We start from the raw sequence: 24,550 nt of genomic DNA on the forward strand, positions 1-24,550 counted from the left end.
TGTCTTTGTCAAAAGCATGTGATATTTGGAGCTAAAAGCAGTCTTCAAGAGTGGACACAGGGGGAACTCTGCCTTCCCCCTTTCTGCCTAATCGCAAGCCATGGATTATCTTTATAATCAGAATGCATTTTCTTTTGTAAAGCTGTATTCTATCATATCGAGAAGGGAACAACTCTCAAAACTGGGCCATGACTCCTTTCTGCAGAGGGTACCAGCTTGCATCTTGTAACAAGACTTGCTAAACAACCCTTAGGCTTCCCTCAGATATTTTCCTTCCCCTGCATTGCCTCTCCTAGAAGCTAAAACTCTTCCTTCTTTTATAATCTAGTCCCTTCTCAGTTTATCACCCTTTATTAACATGCCATAAGCTCCCGGATCTAAGTTCCTCTTTCGAATGCTCATTTATTTTCTGTGAAACCCTCCATACATATAAAATTAATACAGTAGAATCTGTGCACTCGTTGTTCAGTAGCTCAGTCGTGACCGACTCTTTGTGACTACATGAACTGTAGCACGCTAGGCTTCCCTGTCCTTCACTTTCTCCCAGAGTTTTCATCTCCAGTGAGTCAATGATGCCATCCAACCATCTCATCTTCTGTCGTCCCCTTCTCCTCAATCTTTCCCAGCATCAAAGTCTTTCCTAATGAGCCAGCTCTTCACATCAGGTGGCCAAAGTATTGGAGTTTCAGCTTCAGCATCAGTCCTTCTAATGAATACTCAGGACTGATTTCCTTTAGGATTGACTGCTTTGATCTTGTTGCTGTCCGAGGGACTCTCAACAGCCTTCTCCAAAACTACAGTTCAAAAGCATCAGTTCTTTAGCACTCAGTCTTCTTTATGGTCCAACTCTCACATCCATAAATGAAAAACCATAGCTTTGATTATACAGACCTTTGTCAGCAAAGTGATGTCTCTGGTTTCTAATACACTATTTACGCTTGCCGTAGCTTTTCTTTCAAGAAGCAATTGTCTTTCAGTTTCATGGCTGCAGTCACCACCCACAGTGATTTTGTAGCCCAAGAAAATAAAGTCTGTCACTGTTTCCATTGTTTCCCCATCTATTTGCCCTGAAGTGATGGGACCGGATGCCATGATCTTAGTTTTCTGAATGTTGAGCTTTAAGCCAACTTTTTCACTCTCCTCTTTCACTTTCATCAAGAAGCTCTTTAGTTCTTCTTCACTTTCTGCCATAAAGGTTGTGTCATCTGCTTATCTGAGGTTACTGATATTTCTCCCATAAATCTTGATTCCAGCTTGTGCTTCTTCCAGCCCAGAGTTTCTCATGATGTACTCTGCACATAAGCTACACAAGCAGGGTGACAACATACAGCCTTGACGCACTCCTTTCCCAATTTTGAGCCAGTCTGTTATTCCATGTCTGCTTCTAACTGTAGCTTCTTGACCGGCTCAGGAGGCTGGTAGGCTGGTCTGGTATTCCGAACGTATTTATTCTATTAACCTGGGTTTTGTTCATTTCATTTGCATCTGCCAGATCCTGAACCTAAGAGTCAGGAAACCCCCATAACACATTCCAAACTAGATAGAATTAAAGAATAATGTTCCACTTCATACACGTGGGTATGTATGCTTGCATTTGTTACAGTATAGCATAATATAATACACCATGAGTGATAAAAAGCATATGCTTTTTCTGCTGAGTGTCTTAGTCTCTTGGAGAGTGAAAGACGTTTTGAGCAAAACCACATTGATTTTTTTTTTCCCCTAGTAGAGGCCGTCCTTGAACCAGAAGGACTGTGACCTGTTCTGCTTAGTATATCAGGTACCTGGGTCTGGGTTGGGGGTGGCTTTTCCTCAGGCTAGTAGTATTCATGTCACCCGCGAGGCTGTTGGAAGTACAGAATGTCATACACCTGGCCCAGACCTCCTGAGTCAGACTTGCATCCTGATGAGTTCCTTGAGTGATTCGTATGCCCGTCAAAGTGGAAGAAGTGCTGCTCTGACTGGTGATCATTGATCGACTGTACCAAGAGTGAATAAATGAGTGTATACATGAATAAATAATTGAATAAGCAGAGCAATTAAGACGTAGCAAATGGTATGTCTTTCTTTACACTTGTCTAGAATGCTGAAAGGTATTGGCTATGTTGCTTGATTTTGCATCCAGCATCTCTTTTTATTTATCTATTTATTAATTTGTTTCGGGCCACACTGGGTCTTTATTGCTGCAAGCAGGCTTTCTCTAGTTGTACAACTATCCAGCTGGAGCTCAGAGTCTTAGTTTTTTTGGGGATGTGGGATTTTCCCAGACTGGAGATTGAACCCGAACTCACGTCTCCTGCATCGGCAGGCAGACTCTTACCCACTGTCCCACCAGGGAAGTCCAGGCTCCTCTGAAAGAAAGTGCTTCTTTATTCACCAACCAGATTTCTTTCCAGACTGGACCACTCACTCGGGTGGTGATGACGCACCTGGGTTCCTTCTCTCATCGTCCTATATAGGGATGAAGGCTCACTCAGCTCACTCTATGAGTTTCAACCTGCTGGTTCTTGCAGAAGATAGTCCTTAGAATTTGCACATGGATGCCCGTGCGACATGCTTTAGTTTTCCTTTTCATAGCCGCTTCGGCTTGCAATTGCCTCCTTGGACTCCTTGCCCTAATAGCATAAGTCTTCCATTTTATTTGATAATTGTGTAGTGAGATGGCTTATATCCTTATTGGCTGACACCTAGCAGGGTTTGTTTCACATTGTGTATTAATTTGATTTACAGCTTCTGAGCATTAATTGCTTTAATCTTGTGAGCTTCCAATGATTGCTGTTCTTTTTTTTTTCTTGAATGTGGGAGATATTTTATTAGTTATATAGATGGGAAAAAAATGAAAGTCTCAAACTTTAAAAAAAAGCTGCAGCTTTATTATTGATATATCCTTGACCTTCAATATTATATTATTTTCAGGTGCAGATATTTGTATATGTTGTGAAATGTTCGCTACAATAATTGTAGCTAACATCTGTCACCTTGCATAGTTATTTTTTTTTGATAAGAAGTTTAGCAGCTTTCACATTAACTGTCGTCACTGTACTGTATTCTTGAACTATTATGAAGATGCCTTTAGCAACAGCCTCTAAGACATCCTGAGTTTATGCTTTGACTCCAGTGCTTCCTAGTTGGGTGGTCCCTGTTGGGGTCCTTTAATGGACCGGAACCTGGTGGTCCGGAGTCAACCGATAAGAAAGTAAAGGAGAGAAAGAGGCTGATATTCCTTGGTTTATGCAGAAAGCCAATAAAGCCCCTGGCACAGGGTTTGCTCTGTTCACAAAGGCCTCAGGTGCCCTCTCGATGGGGTGAAGGCACAGAGCGCCTTCTCTAGAGGGTCTTAGAAGCCCAGGCAGGAAAGTAAACTCAGAGAGCCTCTGCGCTCCGGGGATCAGCCTGCAAAAGAGAGAGAGGGGGAGAGAGAGAGAGAGAAAGCAAGACACGGGGACCAAAGCTCTGATGGAGCAGAGGTGTTTTTATTCAACATTGTGTAGGTATTTATACTGTCTTACAAGATAGCTATTTTCAGCAGAGATATTACCATATGGTTCATAAAAAGGAAGAGGGTACTTATTGCCATATTGAAAAACTAATGAAGGAAATGCCTGGATCCCTCAGCCCCGGGAATTAATAAGGAACAGAGGATTCCTGACAGATCAAAACAGCACACAGGAAGCCTCCTGTTAAATGCTTCCTGACAGTCCCCACCTGTTGGTTGCAGGGCTTAGGACTCTGACTAGTGTATGGTAAGTTAGTGTCAGTGAGAGCTGTGTCCTCGTTCACATCTTCGTTCATTCTCGGTTGAATGAGGTTTGTTGAGCAGCTAATACAGGTTGGGTGTAAAAGATGTAGAACCGAGGGAGGTCCAGCCACTGTGTTTGTGAGTCTCACGTTGGTGGGGAAGGTGCTCTTGTGAATGTCATAGCAGACGGCAGTGGGCATGGCGTGCCCTAGGAGACACAGGGCTCTGAACGCCACCACCCCCTGACCCCCAGACATGAGAGGGGCCATCGTTGCAGAGAAGGGCTTGTTTAGGATGGACTTGAAACAATCAGGGTGCACTTGCCTTCATCTTCTGGCTGGATTTGGCCTGCATGCTCCATCCGGCTTCGGTCAGCCCGACAGCTCAAGTGGCTCTTAACATCCACGGAGCTGTCTGAAGTGGGACTCGGGTTTAGTTTATTTCTCTGTCCTTGAACTCAAGTGAGGAGAGCCTTTTTTGAAGACAAAGCCTGCCTGGGTCTTAGCCATTATATCGTCAATTCCTTTATCAATAAATGTGTTCTGTGTGACTGCGTGTGTGTGCTCAGGCATGTTTGTACAGCCCATGGACTGTAGCCCGCCAGGCTCCTCTGTCCATGGAACTGTACAGGCAAGAATACTGGATATGCATTCTGTATATATATTTATATATTATGTTACTCATTCAATTTTGTTGTATAGCAGAAACTGGTACAGAAGTGCAAAGCAACTGTGAAAGTGATGTGAAACTGTTAGTCGCTCAGCTGTGTCTGACTCTTTGCGACCTCATGGACTGTAGCCCGCCAGGTTCCTCTGTCCATGAGATCGTCCAGGCAAGAACACTGGAGTGGGTTTCCATTTTCTTCTCCAAGTGATCTTCCCGACCCAGAGATCGAACCTGGGTCTCCTGCACATCAGGCAGATTCTTTACCATCTGAGCCAGCAGGGAAGCCCAAAACAGCTATACAAATATTTATATATTAAAAAAATATGTATATGCAATTTATATGTATGTGTATGTATACATGTATTTAAAGTGACAGTCTTCCAAAACAAAAAGTACATTCTGTACCCTGTATATACCTATCAGTTCTTCCTGAAGACTCTGTCCCCCTCAATCCTTACCTTTCCTATGTCACTTGAGCTGTCATATTCTTGGCTCTTCCCAGACAAGAGAGATTGCACTTTCCAGAAGGAAGGGGCCTTGTTTGGCCAGTTCTTCTGAACCTCCTCCGTGCTCCCTTTTCTGTAGGACCACGCAGTGAAGCTAAACCTTTGTTTGTTTGTTTGTTTTTGGGCAGCAGAAATGAAATTGTAAACACAAGAAATCATGTGCAGTTTTTAGTCACTCAGTCGTGTCTGACTCTTTGTGACCCCATGGACTGTAGCCCACCAGGCTTCTCCGTCCTTGGAATTCTCCAGGCAAGAGTACCAGAGTGGGGTGTCATTTCCTTCTCCAGGGGATCTTCCCGGCCCAGGGACTGAATATGAGTCTCCTGCATTGCAGGCAAATTCCTTTACCATCTGAACCACCAGGGAAGTCCCTACAAAGCATGACATGGCACAAAAAAACAATGTCACTCAATTGTATAGCAGTTAATGCAGATATCTTGACATTGATGTAAAGAATGTATCTTTTTAATTTATTTTTTATTGAAGGATAATTGCTTTACAGAACTTCATTGTTTTCTGTCAAACATTATTAAAAAAAAAAAAGAAGCCTGTAGGTTGCCAAACAGCTGAGTGTGTTCTGAGTGGTCTGTGGTCCATATGGAAACTGCCCTAATATCAAATCGCTTATTTTTCCTGTTGCTGGACACCTACTTTGTAAATGTTTGGTTTCCCCACTGAAGAAATAAATTGGGAGTTGAGATAGTGGCTGACAGTGTAGACAAATGAATCAGCTAAATACAGCTGATTGGAAGGACTTCCGGTGGTTGAGATTTTGCCTTCAATGCAGGGCATGCGGGTTTGATCCCTGGATGGGGAAGTAAGAGCCCACGTGCCTTGTGTCGAAAACATAAAACAGAAGCAGCATTGTGACAAATTTAATAAAGACTTTAAAGAAGTCTTAACAAAGCATCAACAAGATCTTAAAAAAAATCGAGTTGATTGGAGACAGAGTAGGGAGGTGGTAAGTGTTGGCGGGTTAACACCTCCATCAATGTGACATCTGAATGAATCAGGCTCTTGACCTTTCTCAGGACAGCCAGCTCATCAGTCAAACAAACCAACATACAAACTCCAAACTGCATCGTCCCATCTTGTGTGCAGAGGAGACTGTTAAGCCTGTTGATGTTCACCAACTGCAAGAGCTTTTGTTTCCTCTCAGCCGCATTCAGTCGCTCAGTCTTGTCTGATTCTTTATGGCAGAAACCAACACAATAATGTAATTATTGTCCAGTTAAGAATACATACTTTTTTTGTTTGTTTGTTTTGTTTTTTGTTTTTAATGTCCAGAGATTGACAGATGTCCCTGGCAAGGGGACATGACCAACCTAATTGAGTCACTGCCAAGTGAGTCTGCCACCAGCCAGCCCTTCTTTATCTTGCTGGAGAAATGATCTAAGAAAGGAAACAGCAACAAAAACTTGTAAGAGTTTGGAGATCTTTTTTTTTTTAAATTATTTATTTTGGTTGCACAAAGGTGTAGTGTGACATGCAGGATCTTAGTTGCAGCCCGGGGGGTCCAGTTCCCTGACCAGGGATTGAACCCGGGGCCGCCTGCCTTGAGAGCATGGAGTCTTAGCCACTGGACCGCCAGGGAAGTCCCTGGAGATGTTTTTCTAACCAACGGGTGCCCTGTGTTTGTTCTGCAGAATGTAGGCTCTGCATATACTCTGTGTGTGGATTGGGTACACGTGCAAACTGTCTTCTGTCTTTTTTTTAGGGGGCGGGGCGCTCTGCCTGGCATACAGGATCTTAGTTCCCTGACCAGAGATGGAACCCAAGGCTCCTGCTGTGGACGTGTGGCGTCTTAACCACTGGATCGCCAGGGAGTTCCCTAGTCTCTTTTCTTATCGATAATACGTGGAGCGATCGGGGTATAATGTGTGAATGCCTCCAGCCATTTACACCCCCAAAAAAAGGAGCAGTTGACAGGAGGTGTGCGATGAAGCTAGACAGACGTGACTCGGGGTGTCCCAAGGCAGTGCTTGCGAGCTCAGCATGAGGGTGCGGTCACTCCTCTGGCAGGCACGGCAGCAGCATCAGATAATCTCACTCGAGAGGGACAAGTCCGTATTCCTACAGCCAGCCTCATGTGCCAGATCAATCAATAGTACCATCAGGAGAAGTCATGCTGGAGGCTTGTGTGTGGGGTGTGAGTCAAGTCTTTCTGCTAGTATGGGCTTGCCTGTTTGCTGTGAGTCATGCGGTTTCTGCATTCAATGTTCTTGACTATTTATTTGCTTATTTCTCTTTGGCTGTGCTGGGTCTTCATTGGTGCACTAGGGCTTTCTCTTGTTGCACTGCAGGGGCTGGGGGGCTCCTCTCTAGCTGTGGGGTGGACGCTTCTCTTGCGGTGGTCTCTCTTGTTGCCAGGCACCGGCTAAAGGCATCTGGGCTCGGTAGTTACGGCTCACCGGCTTGGTTGCTCTGAAAGTGAAAGTCGCTCACTTGTGTCCGACTCTTTGTGACCCCATGGACTATACAGCCCATGGAATTCTCCAGGCCAGAGTACTGGAGTGGGTAGTCTCTCCCTTCTCCAAGAAATCTGCCCAACCCAGGGTTTGAACCGGGGTCTCCCATGTTGCAGGTGGATTCTTTATCAGCTGAGCCACAAGGGAAGCCCTAATTGGTCTGAGGCATGTGGAATCTTCCAAAACGAGGGATCAAACCTGTGTTCATTAAGGTGGACTCTTAACTACTGGAAGTCCCTCAGCTTTCTGTAAATTAGCACCTTTTCCCTGTTTCTCCCTCCTTCTCCCTTCTCTCTGTCTAACACACACACACACAGACACAGACACACACACACACCCCAGATGCCCAGGTTTTTTTTCCTTTCAGGGGAAGAATAATCATTGGATCATGTCATCAGCAACGAGCTCTCATGATAAAGCCTGACTTCTTCCAGGACAGAGTTTGGAATTGGTAGTTCCAAGCTGATTTTAGCAAAGGTGAGATGAATTTAAGCAGATACGTACTGAGTCCCATTGGGGAGAAAGGAAACTTCCCCTTTCTGGGTTCTTCTGGCCAGTCTAAGAGTTAAACGGGCGTGGGACAGAGGAACAGAAGAAAATCTCACTTAACCTATGTCTGTAAGAGACTCAGATTGCTCATGTTCACGGGAGGCTCGGAGACAGATGGGTCAAAGCGGGTCTGAGCAGCTCCCTGGGTGAAGGAATGGAATGGAGCCTGGACTTCCCAAGGACAGGAGGGTCAGTCCCAGGATGCTAAGAAGAGCAGACGTTGGGTGGTTCTGTTTGCCCTGACATGTAGATGGGGTTGCTTAACTAACATTTATCTCTGGGAATAACTCTTTTGCGGGGGGAAAAACCTACAAAAACCACACATTTCGGGAGGCAGGTTCAGGATGGGGAATACATATACACCCATGGCTGATTCATGTCAACGTGTGGCAAAAACCACTACAATATTGTAAAGTAATTAGCCTCCAATTAAAATTAAGTAATTAAAAAAACCCACACATTTCAATTAATCTAAGTCATCGGGGGGCCTTCCGTGGTAGTTCAGGCAGTAAAGAATCCACGTGCAATGCTTGAGACCTGGGTTCCATCCCTAGGTCAGGAAGATCCCCTGGAGGAAGGCATGGGAACCCACTCCAGTATTCTTGCCTGGGGAATCCCATGGACAGAGGAGCCTGGCGGGCTACGGTCCATGGGTTGAAAAGCGTCAGAACTTGCAGGGCCTCGGTAGCATCTGGGCCAAAACACTCCCCATGTGAAATGGGCACATTTGGGGTGGCTTTGTTCTAAACCCTGGCAGCCTTATTCTAAGTGTCTGAAGAGTCGATATAAGTGCAGTCTGAGGACCGGTGCAGTAGGTTCCATGATGTGGGAGTGGGGTGGGCAGCTTGGGAGCTGGAAGCATCTTGGCTTTGGGCTTAGTCCCCCTGCACCCCAGGTTGGACCTGGAAGAGAAGTGTGGCGGTGGGGCTCATGGAGGGGACCGGAAGCAGTTACTTGACCTCAGTGAAGAGTCCCTGTTTTAAAGCGGTAAACTGCTTTCTCTGCTGTTGCCCACTAAGCCTGCATCTTGGACACTTTCTGTTCTCATTACTCTCTGAATAACTGTTGCATATCTCGTACGGATTCCTCACGAATCGTCTCCCCTTCTTTTGCAGTGTAACAATGCCTGCTGTTTCCCAGCTGAAGGGAGCTAGCTGTCCTTGAGATGCGCTTGGCAGTCCCTAGCTGTGCACTGAATGCGTATCTGCCTGCTGCTTTCCTAAACGCACACAGACAAGGGCAGAAAGCCTGCTCACTTGGCCGTAATGTGCTTCTGTATAGCAGCAGGTCACTCACCCATCCCTAAGTCTGTTCTGACTGTGTGAGGAGGCATGTTGTGCTTGGCCGTGTTTGTGATGAGCTTTTTTTTTTTCCAGCAAGGTCTCTCTTCCTGAGAGGCGGAGACGGAAGGTGGGAGCTACACGGTTAATACAGACACCGCTGGCTCAGCCAAAGGGACCGCAATAGGCCCTTGGAACAGGCAGTTGATTCCCGATCAAGACATTTGTTATCGCAGACAGGATCTGAGCACAGACCTGGAGAGCTTCTGAGTAATGAAAGGAGTTTGGGGACACCCGTGAAGCATGCACACATGCACACATAAATACATACACACACAGGCACATGCACACATGCAAACACATACGTGTATGCATGCACTCATACAGACATGTGGAGAAGGACATGGCAACCATCTCCAGCGTCCCTGCTTAAGAAATCCCATGGACAAAAAAAAAAAAAAAAAAAAGAAATCCCATGGACAGAGGAGCCTGGTGGGCTACAGTCCATGGGGCCACGAAGAGTCAGACACGACTAAGCAAATAAGCCTTTCACCCACGTTCATGTCACCTGACTTTGTCTAATGGCTCAAGTATTATCATTTTATCTTGCTTGACTTTTCCTGTGCTTTTTCGCTTTTTCTCACTTCTCTGGTTAAATGTATTCTTTGGAACTCAGGGAAGGCCTGGAAGGGGAAAGTTTTTCTACAGTCTAGAAGTGGGAGTTTTTCTACAGTCTAGAATCAGAAAGTTTTTCTACAATGAGGGGACAGTCTGTCCTGGGAAAGCCCCAGAGGGTCCTGCTCGGTTAGACACGGTCCCTCCTGAAGTGTCTGCAGTGATTTTCCTCCACCTGTTCTCAACTCAAGAAACTGGATTCAGGGACTTCCCTGGTGGTCCAGTGGTTGGGACTTCATCTTCCAATCCAGGGCTTGTGGGTCCTATCCCTGGTTGGGGAGCTGAGATTCCACCTGCCTCATGGCCAAAAAAAAAACCAAAATGTAAGACAGAAGCAATATTGTAACAAAATCAGTAAAGACTTTAAAGATGTCCCACGTGAAAAAATCTTTTTGTTGTTCAGTCGCTCAGTCATGTCCTCCTCTTTGTGACACCATGGACTGCAGCATGCCAGGCTTCCCTGTCCTTCACCGTCTCCTGGAGTTTGTTCAAACTCATGCCCATTGAGACGGTGATGCCATCCAACCATCTCATCCTCTGTTGTCCCCTTCTCCTCTTGCCTTCAGTCTTTCCCAGCATCAGGGTCTTTTCTGTTGAGTCAGCTCTTTGCATCAGGGGGCCAAAGTATTGGGGCTTCAGTTTCAGCGTTAGTCCTTCCAATGAATATTCAGGGTTGATTTTCTTTAGGATGGACTGTTTTGATCTCCTTGCTGTCTAAGGGACTCTCAAGTGTCTTCTGCATATCTTGGGTGGGTGGGGGATTGGATTCAGTTGTCCAAGGTCATTCCATGCTTGGTATGAGATTCTCTGCAAGCTGAAGACACAGAATTATCTTCTGGCCTCTGGTCTCTTGTGTGTTACGCGTCAAAAGGTAATTTAAATAGTACTTGGTGTAAGATACAGCATTCTTACTTCTTTTTGCTCTCTCTCTTATGGGGAAAAAAAAAAACCCAACAACAGACGGTAATTATTTAACTTTCTCAGATATATGGTGCTGCATATTTCCTCTGGTTAAACGGAATTAAAAAAAAAATTATTAGGATATAGTTTGTGAGTTTTTGACAAACAACCTCATACAGCACATACTTTGCCAAGTCTGTCAAAGTGAAATACTTTTGGAAATAGAAGTGGCTATATTTTATGCACGCTTAGTTTAAAAATGGAGTGAGTCCTTGAAATATGATTTCCAAGCTTTGGAGTCATTATGCGTGAGTTCTCTCCATTCTAAGTCAGGAGGTCTCCATCCAAGGGACAGATTGATGGGCCAAAGATTTGGAACCCTTGTGTGCCCGTCCTGTTCTCACTACATTCAGTAAGCGCCACAGAGATGTCTTTTTTTTGAAAATCAATATTAACGTCCTTTTTAAAGATTGCCCTTTACAGAACTGTTTCTCTCCTTCACATACCCCTTTTGTCTGTGATTTTAAGAAACTTTTACTCTTTGTCTTTTTTCACAATTAGAAGATTCTTAGCATTAAATATGAAAGTTGCATTTTCTTTCTTCATTTTGACCAGTTTTTGAAGGTATTAGCCATGATTACCAATAAACTGTGGAGAATCAGACTGCCTGTTTACTAATGTGAGTTCTGCCCTTACTAAACGTATGATCGGAGGCAAGTGACTTAAATATTTGGATTATTCAGTTTCTTTTGCTGTAAAGTTTGAAGATAATGGTGGAGCTCCCCAGAAGGCGCTAGTGGTAAAGAAGCTGCCCGCCGATGTAGGAGACATAACGAGAGGCGGGTTCGATCCCTGGGTTGGGACCATCCCCTGGAGGAGGAAATGGCAACCAGCTCCAGTATTCTTGCCTAGAGAATCCCATGGACAGAGGAGCCTGGTGGGTTACAGCCCGGGGGGTCACAGAGAGTCAGACATGGCTTAGTACAGCAGCAGCATTCAGTATATAACATGGTAACTGTAGTTGACACCACTGTGCTGTGCAAATGAAATTTGAAACGATGAGTTGAACTTGAATGTTCACAAAAATTTAAAAAGGTTAGCATTTTTTGTGAGGGATGTAGGAGCCTCCTTTTGAAAGGTTGTTGTTGAATCACGCGAAGACACCAGGATTCTTGGCCCCCGGAGGAGAAGAATTCAATCCGAGACCAGAGACGAGGCTTGATCGCTCAGAGCTTTTGTGTAATAAAGTTTTATTAAAGTATAAAGGAGATAGAGAAAGCTTCTGACATAGGCATCAGGAGGGGGCAGAAAGAGTACCCCCCTGCTAGTGTCAGAATGAAGTTATATATTCTCCAATGAATCCAAAGAATGTCTGGAGGTTGTAAAGACCTCACCAGACCTACTCCCATAATTTACATTTTAAAATAACAGAATTAGCCAGAAGGGTTAATCCAGAGACTGTCCTCAGGCAGGATACATTACTGTTATATAATCTTAAGGAATGTAGAGAAGGAAAAAAAAGTTTGTCCTTTCTTCCTCCTTGAGAATTCCAGACCCCTCTCTCCTTGGGGACCCCTAGACTTCTTATCCACCTGCCTAGGAAATGACTCTCTCACTTTCTTAAGATATACGTGTCTCATATCATTACACTGTACTTTTTAAGAAGTGTCTTCCAGTTTTATTTGTCAATTATACCTTGATAGTGCTGAGAGAAATGGAATGCATGAGTCCATCTGGGTTAGTGTTGACCAGATGTATCAATACTTTTTGAAAATTTGATTTGTGTTGATTTCTTACTATAAACAGTGATTTCTTTCTATTTTTTTTGAGTTAGCACAGAGGAGCGACTTAAATTCAGCATCGATTTTTCAACCTGAAAAAAAGCAAAATTACAACCTTCCTTGGGGGAAAAATCAACAAAAGAGATAAGCAAACCACTTCCTGATGAGACACACTCTCTTTATCAACCCATTTATTTCCAACGTGCCAGTGTAGGAAAGGGTGCCTTTGAGGCCTGGTGGTGGGGGGTGAAGAACCCTGTTATTGAGTGTATTCATGTCCCTGTTTCCTTGAGGACAGCCCAGTATATGATTCATCTTTGTAGATTCCGTCTCTAGCACTTAATAGACAGTAAATGATTCTTTTTTTTTTTTAACTCAATGTATTTTAAGGGCTGTCTCCTTGAACATCTTCTGGTTGAAGTACTTGCTAGGAGTTCAGCCTCTATTGACTGGATTGGGAGGCCCTGGAAACCAAGCGTCAAGGGCTGAGACATCCAAGGGACCCTGTGTTTGTTAATCCAAATAAGAGGCTGCTTGGAAAGGGCACGGTCGCAGGCAGGGAGAGGAGTGATGGAAATTAGCACAGGGATTCCAGAGATAAGGATGAGGGTGAACTGAGGCGAGGGAACTGCACGGAGAGGCATGAGCAGGTGCCAGGGCTGGTCCCAGGAGTAGAAAGTGGGATCGATCCTGGCTGACCATTTATCCAGAAGTGTGGAGGATGCCATGGAGATGGAGAAGGGAGGAGTCAGGGAAGGAAGTCTGAACTCCTCTCCATTCTGGGTGAAGTTGGGATGCTTTCTGCCAATCCAGGGGGCTTCCCTAGTGGCTCCGATGGTAAAGAATCTGCCTGCAATGCAGGAGACATGGATTCTATCCCTGTGTTGGGAAGATATCCTGGAGAAGGGCATGGCAACCCACTCCAGTGTTCTTGCCTGAAGAATCCTGTGGACAGAGGAGACTGGTGGGCTACTGTCCATGGGGTGGCAGAGAGTCAGACATGACTGAGCACGCAAGCAATCAGAGGATGGGGCAAGGGGAATGTTTGCAGCTCACAGGACAGCTGTGGGTGAGATGTTCAAATGATAGTGTTATTTGCTCAGTCCTATGCAACTCTTTGCTGCCCTGTGGAATTTAACCCACCAGGCTCCTCTGTCCATGCGATTCTCCAGACAGGAATACTGGAGTGGGTTGCCATGCCCTTCTCTGGGGCATCTTCCCAATCCAAGGATTGAACCTAGGTCTCCTGCATTGCGGACAGATTCTTTAACGTCTAAGCCACCAGGGAAGCCTGAGATGTCCAAAGATGAGTTCATAGGTGGGTTTCTAGGACAGATGACATGTCTGGGAAAACTGGCGAGTCATCAACTCGTAGGTGGAATCAACTGATGAATAGGAAGTGGGATCTGAAGACAGTCAGAACACAATGGTGAGGAACTGGGGCATTTTGGAGCATTTGGACAGCTGGATGCCAGTGGGGGGCGGTGGCTGGGGAGTGTATGGAAGAGACATCCGGGAGAGACTAGATTGGAGCCATCAGGACAGAAGGGAGAAATGGAGGAGACACAAACCAGAGCGGAAGGAAAACCTGCGTCTTGTGCCGTAACCGCGTCAGATCCACCGAGGACCAAAACATATCCGGTTTACTCATTGCTTTTTTTTATGGTGCCATTTTCATACAGTAAAAGAGCTTTTGCAGGTTCAGATTTATGTTACTGACAAACATACCCAAGTGTACAGATCTTGGCTTCAGGATATATGACGATTCCTCTACCTCTCCTGCCTCGCCCGCTCAAAATGCCCCTTTGAGCAGCCCCTCAGCTCTCCCAGGGCCGCTTGTGTACTTTTATCTTGGCTGGAATGTCCTGTAAAACGCAATTGCACAGGATTGAGCCTTTTCTTTAATATTTAGTTTTATTTGTATGGCTAATGCAGAGCATGGGATGGTTGGATGGCATCCCTGACTCAATGGGCATGAATTTGAGCAAGCTCTGGGAGTTGGGTGATGGACAGGGAAGCCTGGAGTGCTGCAGTCCACGGGGTCACAAAGAGTCGGACACGACTGAGCAACTGAGCCATGGCAACAACACTGAGAATTAGTTGTGGCCTTGGGGACCTTCGACCTGTCACTCAGGAGTCTTTCCTCATAGTTGCTTGTGGGATCTTAGTTCTGTGACCAGGGATGGAACCCCTGTTCCCTGCATTGCAAGGCAATTTCTGAACTGCCTGACCACCAGGGGAGTCCCTGCATTTAGTCTTTGAAGGTGGCTTTCCCACTGAGCATCATTACTTTGAGACTGGTCCACACTCTCACATACATCATTCTCACCTTCTGATTTAATTCTGTTGTATTATGAAGGCACCATAATCTATCCATCCACCTACCCTGGTCCAGGGGCCTGTGGACTGTGCCTGGTTGTTTTTTTTTGTCTGTTATATTTAGTTGCAAAGACCTTACTGTTAACCAGTGTGGGAGATGTTTTAGATCAGTGGAGGAGATGAAAACCAGCCTTAGGAATTGTGAAGGGGAGATGGCAATTAGAGATGAATATTTCATGAGATTTTCCTGTGAAGTGATGGATAGCCAGAGATTTGTAGTTCCGGGGAGAGATGGGGTGAAATGAAGACTTTGTTCTTTTTATTACAGAAAGATATATCTGAGCTCATGGATCCTCTAAGGGTGAATACAGGGTTTTGATATTTGAGTTTTGCTTTTGTTTGTTTTGCTATTCCGTGATAGAGACACGCCTGAAAAATAAATTTAGCAATCAGCAAAACAGTTAAAAATAACAGGGCTTGGGGAAAATAGTTGAGAGCATGTCACTCAAAACCTTTTGAACTTTGCAACCTGCATAATAACAAATACAGTCATATCAAAGGCACTAGCAAATGAAAAAACACTCACAGTGCTCATTTGAAACAGAGGCTGGCGTGTGTGTGGAATGTTCTGTTGGAGAATGGTAGCTTGCTCGCAGGGGGATGTACCCCAGGTTTCGGAAGATAAAGAAAAATGTACAGAAGTCAGGGAGAAACAAGGTCAGCAGCACATCCCAGATGACTGAATGGCTGGCTACATGGGCCAGAAAGACAAGGTGGGGTGAGAGAAATAGCGTTCGTGTACTTTGTATTCCACGGCTGTGACTCACTGGTATGAAACATTAAAATCCGGAATACAATTTATATGAACTCACGCACCTTCTGCATTCCACCGACGTCATTCCTCTGGTGATCAATGGCAAAGAAGCTAACTCATGATACAGAAGTCAGTGTGTGTCCGTAGAAAGAAAAATGTAAAAGTTACAGGAGAGAAAAGTTTGATGTTGTTACTCTTTACTCACTGAGTCAGATCCGACTCTTTGTGACCCCATGGACTGTAAGCCGCCAGGCTCCTCTGTTGGTGGGATTCTCCAAATACAACACTGGAGTGGGTTGCCATTCCCTTCTCCAGGGGATCTTCCTGATCCAGGGATCAAACCCGGGTCTCCTGTATCTGCAGGCAGATTCTTTACCAGCTGAGCTACGAGGGAAGCCCTGGACGATGAATTAGGATCATTCAAATAATTGGGCAAAATTACTTGAGGAATGAATCAGAAACTTTCTCAAGTAATTTTGTCCCCATCTCTGAGATGTTGTATTAGTTTTCTCTATAATAAATTGGTAGAGTTCTTGTCTGCAAGGGGATTATAGGAGAAATTGGGGATTGAGTACTTAGATATTTGATGAAGCTGATGCTGTCTGTGATAATGTGACCTGCCACAGATGAAAAGCAAACAGTGAATTAATGTTTCAAAGAAGGGCTTATCACCTTTAGGGGCTGAATCTTGCTATTCAGGAGTCCTGATGTTATTACTCAACTTTTTTGGTGTGCAGTGAGTCAGTGTCAACTGGAGAATCATTTCATTTACAGCAGAAAGTTAAAGTTCTGGAGCATAAAACACAGTCAGGGTCATAAAAACACACATCAAAAGAAAAATGTGGCTTAATTTATTACCTCAATTTTGTGCTCCAGTTTTCCTTGCTATTGTTCTTTTTATTAATTGTATGATTTTTTGTATGGTTTATTCATAAACAGAATGCTGTCCCCAAATGGATGAACCTGTTGACTAGCCGATCAGTAAACTGTAAATGCTGCTGTAAAATAAAGAGTGTTTGGGCGATAAATCAGACAGGAAGAATTCTCGGTTTCCCCGGGGAGCATTTTTGGTAGGTTACCTCAACTAACTCAAAGCCCATACATATGAATCAGTAATGTCTGGTGGTTTATGAACCTTGCAAATCACAAATATTATTTTTCCTCCTCAGCACATCTCTCCTGTAATAAATAGGTAATTGGTTTTGTCTTATTGTACTTTTTATATCACTCACTGCAATAATCACTTATAAATCCATAGGTTTATAGTTTCTTTTATTATAAATTTTTCATTAGTTTAATTCCTCATCTTTTCTTTCTTAGTCATAGAGCATTGCCAAAATAATCATAACAAACTCAGCACAGATATTCTTGCTTTGGTAGTATAACGGCTTTGGTATATTTATTACTGTTAATTATTTATTTTATCCTACAAGTATACTTATCACCTAAAGATGCATTGTTTTATAAATGCTGTAGACTGTGGAGAAAAAGGAACCCTCTAGTATTGTTGGTAGGCATGTGAATTCGTGCAGCTACGAAAGAGAAAAGTACGCAGGTTTCTCAAAAAAAAACTAGAAATAGAGTTAGCATGCTGCTGCTGCTAAATCGATTTAGTCGTGTCCGACTCTGTGCCACCCCATAGACGGCAGCCCACCAGGCTCCCCCGTCCCTGGGATTCTCCAGGCAAGAACACTGGAGTGGGTTGCCATTTCCTTCTCCAGTGCATGAAAGTGGAAAGGGAAAGTGAAGTTGCTCATATGGTCATACAACCCCACTTCTGGACATGTGTCAGGGAAATACTCTCACTCAAAAAGATGCATGTACTCCAGTGTTCACTGCAGCACTGTTTACAATAGCCAGGACATGGAAGCAAGCTAAATGCCCATCTATAGATGAACCAATAAACAAGATGTCGTAAGGGACTTCCCTGGTTACAACCCTTCCAGGTACAACAAGACTTGCTCCCTGTAAGGAGACAACACAGCCGCGCCACGTGGCCAACCGTCCCAGGATGCCCCTGTGGTCTCTGGCTTTATCTAGACTCCACAGTGATGTTCGACAACGTAGACAGTGAGACATTAACCAGCAGAGCGAATGCGCCTGAGTCTAACCCTTCCCGTGGTTAACACTCTGTGCTTCCACCGCAGGGGGCACAGGTTCAATCTTGCATGATTCATAGCAAGGCCAGAAAAGAGAAAAAATAGACGGTTCCCATACACACAATGGACTATTACTTAGCTACGAAAAAGCATGAAATAATGGCATTTGCTACGATATAGGTGGACCTAGAGATTGTCATGCTGAGTGAAGTACATCAGCCCGAGAAACACAGGTATCCTACGATACCATTTACGTGTGCATAAAACGAAGGATACAAACAAACTTATTTACAAAGCAGAAGTAGACTCACAGACATAGGAGACAAACTTATGGTTACCAAAGGGCAAGGTAGGAGGTATTACATTGAGGATTTGGGTTTAACATATACACATTGATATATAAAGTTAGTAAACAGCAAGGAACTACTCTATAGCTCAGGGAAATGTATTCAGTATCTTATAACAGCCTATAGTGCAATAGATTCTGGAAAAGAATACACACACGCACGTAACTGAATCACTTTGCTGTAGACTGGAAACTAACACCACATTTCAATTTAACTATGCTTCAATTTAAAAACTGATTAATAAAATAAAAAATATTTTTTTTTTCTTCCACAGAAGACTTTCTAGGAAAGTCCCAATACAAAGGAACAACTCCGCTTCAAAGTGTCCCGTGAAAAGCTACATCCCAGGAGAACCTGCCTTCCAAAAAGGTGAGAAAGCGTCTTAGACAAAGAAGTCGCAGACATTTTTGTACAGAGTAAAGCGTCTACCATGTAGTACACACAAAGCTAGATGAAAACTAAACTGAAATGACAGACACACAAAAATTAAGATACGAAGGAACTGCAAAGTTTTAGATGAGAGCACAGAACATTTTGCATATGCTTCAGATAGTTGTAACCAAGTATTTTCCCCACCTTGATCAACATCGGACTAGTGTATGCTTTTATTTATCAGCGTTTCTGTCTCTCTCGTTTTCTCTTTACTCTTGAGCATCTCTCAAGACCTATTCAGAAAATGTCTGTTTCTCCCCCAGTTGGCTCTGAGCTTGTCTGACTGGCACATTGAACTAGCCAGGGATGAAATGTCTCCCCAGGCTAAACACACTTTAAACAGCAGTATTGTGAAGATGAAGCTTCTGTGCTTACCTATAGGGGGCCGACTGTCTCTGTTTTGGGTGTTTAGAATGCTGTGTGGGGGCACTGACTTAGATGCTTCTGGGGACATGGGATTCTCATATAAGGCCGCTGGGAAGAGCCCAGCGGGATCTCTGGGACCGCTCCCTTTGACATCATGCAGGCTGGTCAGGATGAATGAATACAATGTCCCCCTGCCTGAGTAGCCCTGCAGGGCTCAGGAGGCTCTCAGTGGCTCCATTCCAAGAAACAAGGATCCCTCGTGAATCCAAGTGCTGCCGACGACCGTCATGAGGACTTGAGCAGGTAAGAAAAGACACAGGCGGAAAATACGATATGCCCCCTGTAGGTTCCATGTCTCGTACACAACTTGCTGTGCATGTTTTAATTAAGTACCTCACTTCCTTGTCCTCAAGTGGTCGGGCGCGTTGGCTCTGGTGGTTAATTCTCACTGTCTACGTTGTCGAACATCACTGTGGAGTCTAGATAAAGCCAGAGACCACAGGGGCATCCCAGGACGGTTGTCCACGTGGCGAGGCTGTGTCGTCTCCTGTTAGGGAACAAGTCTTGTTGTACCTGGAATGACTACTTCCTGTTAGGTGGTGGACAGTTTTGTAAGTGTGTCTGTGAAGAGCTGGGTTTTCTGGATACCAGAGAGGCAAGAAGTTTCATGGCCTGTTTCTATTTTGATCACCTGTCATCCATTCATACGTCGCTGTCTTAAAAGTAGCATCCTGGCCTTTTTCTTTTTTGGGGAGGATGGGTTTTAGACAAGCCCGCTTAACCTTCATGGCATCTTGAAGGAGTAAATATGTAACTGAAGTTACTCAAGTTGGAGTCTCTCTTTAGTGAGTGTGGATATTAAACAGAGCACAAAAAGGGCTGGAGTGAATTCATCCCAGGAGTGGTGAAAGTGAAGTTGCTCAGCGGTGTCTGACTCTTTGCAACCCCATGGACTGTAGCCTACCAGGCTGCTCTGACCATGGAATTTTCCAGGCAAGAGTACTGGAGTGGGTTGCCATTGCCTTCTCCGAGCTAAGTAAGTGAAGTCGGTCAGTCGTGTCCGACTCTTTGCGACCCCATGGACTGTAGCCTACCAGGCTCCTCCATCCATGGGATTCTCCAGGCAAGAGTACTGGAGTGGGTTGCCATTTCCTTCTCCAGGGGATCTTCCCGACCCAGGGATGGAACCCGGGTCTCCCGCATTGCAGGCAGACGCTTTACCATCTGAGCCACCAGGGAGCCCAGGAGTGGTACCCAAATGAAAAAGTCAGCCAATCGCTGGTGCTGACATCTTTCAGAGGCCTTCATTCCTTTTGGGGCATTGTCTCTAATCCTCTCTGACCTGATTTTATTTTACTCTTCGTTCACATTGATTTTCAGTCTGGTTGAAAATAGTGGAGTGTCCCTTTCCTGTTTGTATTTTTTTTTTTTTAATCATTGAGGGGATTCCTATGTAGAATACTGTTATTATAGAACTTGTATTTATAGTAGGAATTTGATTCATACCTGTGAAGGTTGAAAGTGGAAATCGGTACACTTAGTCATACCAGTTCTTCCAACCAGGGACGTGGTAGAAGCCCTGATGATTTCCGTCACACTGTAGGTTTCGTTTCATGTGGGAAAGAGGCTGTGGTGATGGGCAGTGTGATTGTTTCTAGGTCACCCCCAGTGAAATGAGGTAGGGCTCAGCGTTAAGTCAGAAGTAGAATGACAGACATGCTCCTAACAGGACGGGTGGAATGATTAAAGAGGAAACTCACTGAGACATAACATTGTGGATGAGGCCATATCATCTAGACCCAAGCTGATGGGCCATCAGCGCTGATAAAAGGAATCTGAGATCCTCGTGTGGGCGTGGATCACCACACTGTCAGAGGTGAAGAAAAGGTGTGCATGACTGATTAAGTTTGTCAATAGCTTGTGACAACCGATTTCCATGCAAATCAATTTCATGACTGAATGGCCTTGATGGGTGAATATGCCTGCTTTATCACCAAATGGCGTCCTTTTTAAGGAAATTATATTGGAGTATAATGGCACCCCACTCCAGTACTCTTGTAATTTTTTCCAAACGTTTTTCCTCTCCAGCGTTTGAAAGTTCGGCTTCTTGGAGTTGCTCACCTAAAGTAGACACTGAAAACATACATGAGGGTGTGAGTCTGGCAATGGATCATTTTTGGCAGTCACCCCTGACAACCTGGGCTGAATGCCAGCCTTGTTTACGGACTGCGTTAACGATTATTGCAGGAGAAGTTACAGTCCTGTTCTTGTCAATGCTTCCTCTGTGATTAATGACCAGAGGAGAAAATCTTAAGAATAACCTGGGTCCCCATCAAAAGAAACAAGGGTTTCAATGTAAGAAAAGCAGGCTGTTAAGCATCTACGCTGCTCTCCTCCTGACGGTAAAGTCCTGGGGATCTGTAAGAGGTCCTTGTCCCGTGGTCGTGAAATAACCAGCTGAAGTGTCAAGGGGAAAGGCTCTACAGACAGTTTATTTGGGTAAATGGCTATTGACTGATGGGTTAGAATGATCTCATGGATTATAATGCTCTGTGAGCTATGAAAGTCCTTTTTGTTGGCTCATAAACTTAGAGCATATATTCACCCATAAATCATTCCTATTTCAGAGGTGAAATTGTTTACATGGCTCTGATGGTTAATTAGTCACATCTTTACTGCAAGGAACAGTTTAGATCAATTTAAAAACAAAAAAAAACTATGAGTAAGCAAGTGTCCTTTTCTGGAAAACTGGGCTTATATTTGTTCTCTCCATTTTAGAGTTGTTCAGAGTTAAATCTAAAATTTCCTCAGATGTTTTTTCCCCCATGAAAGTTAATGTCTCATCATTTAGTATTTATTTTCAACTAAACTACCCTTGACTCTTGTGAGTTATGAATCAATTTGTTTGCATTGCTTCAAATTGACGTCCTTTTCTTGACTGCAAGGAGATCCAACCAGTCCATCCTCAAAGAAAATCAGTGCTGAATATTCATTGGAAGGACTGATGCTGAAGCTGAAACTCCAATACTTTGGCCACCTTATGCAAAGAGCTGACTCACTTCAAAAGACCCTGATGCTGGGAAAGATTGGGGGCAGAAGAAGAAAGGGACAACAGAGGATGAGATGGTTGGATGGCATCACCGACTCGATGGACATGAGTTTGGACAAATACCGGGAGTTGGTGATGGACAGGGAGGCCTGGCATGCTTCGGTCCATGGGGTCACAGAGAGTCGGACACGATTGAGCGACTGAACTGAGCTCTTGAAAAATGTCTATGATATCATTCTCTTTAGGGTGGACTTGTCAAATTTTCATGTCTGCATGAGTCACCTGAGGACTTCCTTAAATCAGACATTCTAAATCATTTCCGGGATCTGGCCCAGGATTCAGTATTTCACACATCTCCCACGGGGTGTTGCTTCTGTTTCTTAGGGGGAGCAAGCCTTAGATCTTTTCTTCTGCCAAGCGTCAGATAGTAAACATCTTTAGCTTTCTTGTCCAGAAGGAGCCAGAGACAGTGCAGAAACGCCGATGGCTGCATTTCAGTCTGGTTGCATTTATGGACACTGAAATTGGAATTTCACAGAATCTTCATGTGTTACAAAATATTATTCTTTTTGATTGTTCCCAAACACTTGGAAATGCAAAAACAGCAACAACAACAACAAAACTTAAAACAAAACAAAACAAAACATTCACTGCTCTTGTACTGTATACAAGCAAGCAGCAGGCAAGATTTGGCCTGGGGCCATAGACGCATGATGTCTGTTTTAAGTCAGCATGGCGGGTTAGATTGAGATGTCAACAAGACATGCAGCAAGCCTGGGGAGGGAGCACTGCTTTCTCTGCCATCTGCAGATGGAATCAGCTTATTGGGGCTCTCTGGAGGAGCAATAGATTTCCTGTGCACTTAAAAATACAATTAGTAATGGTCATTATCTCTCTTGGGAACGTAGCTAATCAAGCCACATTGGTATTTCCACATTTATCTTAACTCCTAGAGATAGTGTTTAGAAGAGAGTCAACCATCAGTTTGAATGTTGTGTATTTAATATTATGCTACGATCAATGAGACATATACTATACACACAGCACAATGTATAGAAATTTTTGTTGTTGTTGAGTCACTCAGTCATGTCAAACTCTTTGCAACCCCATGGACTACAGCATCAGGCTTCACTAACTGCCAGAGTTTTCTCAAACTCATGTCCATTGAGTTGGTGATGCCATCCAGCCATCTCATCCTCTGTCGTCCCCTTCTCCTCCTGCCTTCAATCTTTCCCAGCATCAGGGTCTTTTGCAGTGAGTCAGGTCTTCGCATCAGGTGGCCAAATGATTGGAGCTTCAGCTTCAGCATCAGTCCTTCCAATGAATAATCAGGACTGATTTCCTTTAGGATGGACTGGTTGGATCTCCTTGCAGTCCAAGGGAGTCTCAAGAGTCTTCTCCAACACCACAGTTCAAAAGCATCAATTCTTTGGCCTGGTGGTGCAGAGATTAAAGCGTCTGCCTGCAATGTGGGAAACCTGGGTTCGATCCCTGGGTCAGGAAGACCCCCTGGAGAAGGAAATGGCAACCCAGGATGGAGGAGCATGGAAGGCTACAGTCCACGCGTCGCAAAGAGTTGGACAAGACTGAGCGACTTCACTTTCACCTTTCTTTCTGACAGCTGAGACACAGATCAAGGGATGATTTCAGTGAGCCCAGACTTCTGCATCTTCTCGTACACAGATCAGATTAGATCAGTCACTCAGTCGTGTCCAACTCTTTGTGACCCCATGAATCGCAGCATGCCAGGCCTCCCTATCCATCACCAACTCCCAGAGTTCACGCAGACTCACGTCCATCAAGTCCGTGATGCCATCCAGCCATCTCATCCTCTGTCGTCCCCTTCTCCTCCTGCCCCCAATCCCTCCCAGCATCAGAGTCTTTTCCAATGAGTCAACTCTTCGCATGAGGTGGCCAAAGTACTGGAGTTTCAGCTTTAGCATCAGTCCTTCCAAAGAAATCCCAGGGCTGATCTCCTTCAGAATGGACTGGCTGGATCTCCTTGCAGTCCAAGGGACTCTCAAGAGTCTTCTCCAACACCACAGTTCAAAAGCATCAATTCTTCGGTGCTCAGCCTTCTTCACAGTTCAACTCTCACATCCATACATGACCACAGGAAAAACCATAGCCTGGATTAGATGGACCTTTGTTGGCAAAGTAATGTCTCTGCTTTTGAATATGCTATCTAGGTTGGTCGTAACTTTCCTTCCAAGGAGTAAGCGTCTTTTAATTTCATGGCTGCAGTCACCATCTGCAGTGATTTTGGAGCCCCCAAAAATAAAGTCTGACACTGTTCCACTATTTCCCCATCTATTTCCCATGAAGTGATGGGACCAGATGCCATGATCTTCGTTTTCTGAATGTTGAGCTTTAAGCCAACTTTTTCACTCTCCTCTTTCACTTTCACCAAGAGGCTTTTGAGTTCCTCTTCACCTTCTGCCATAAGGGTGGTGTCATCTGCATATCTGAGGTTATTGATATTTCTCCCGGCAATCTTGATTCCAGCTTGTGCTTCTTCCAGCCCAGCGTTTCTCATGATGTCCTCTGCATATAAGTTAAA

The 24,550-nt window shown here is 44.5% G+C and overlaps 1 long non-coding RNA gene across 3 annotated transcripts in view; it reads left to right on the forward strand.

Annotated features, from left to right (window-relative positions):
- Window positions 1-24,550, forward strand: part of LOC147339718 (uncharacterized) — a 246,175-nt gene that overhangs the window by 151,130 nt on the left and 70,495 nt on the right. For all 3 annotated transcript variants that reach the window (XR_015158979.1, XR_015158977.1, XR_015158978.1), the window contains 2 exons: window positions 16,637-16,767; window positions 18,418-18,512. This is a non-coding gene — a long non-coding RNA (uncharacterized LOC147339718). The remainder of the gene's footprint in view (window positions 1-16,636; window positions 16,768-18,417; window positions 18,513-24,550) is intronic.

This window comes from Bos grunniens, chromosome X (assembly GCF_055505025.1).
Source record: "Bos grunniens cultivar Pamir isolate PY7600 chromosome X, Bosgru_T2T1.0, whole genome shotgun sequence".
NCBI lineage: Eukaryota > Metazoa > Chordata > Mammalia > Artiodactyla > Bovidae > Bos > Bos grunniens.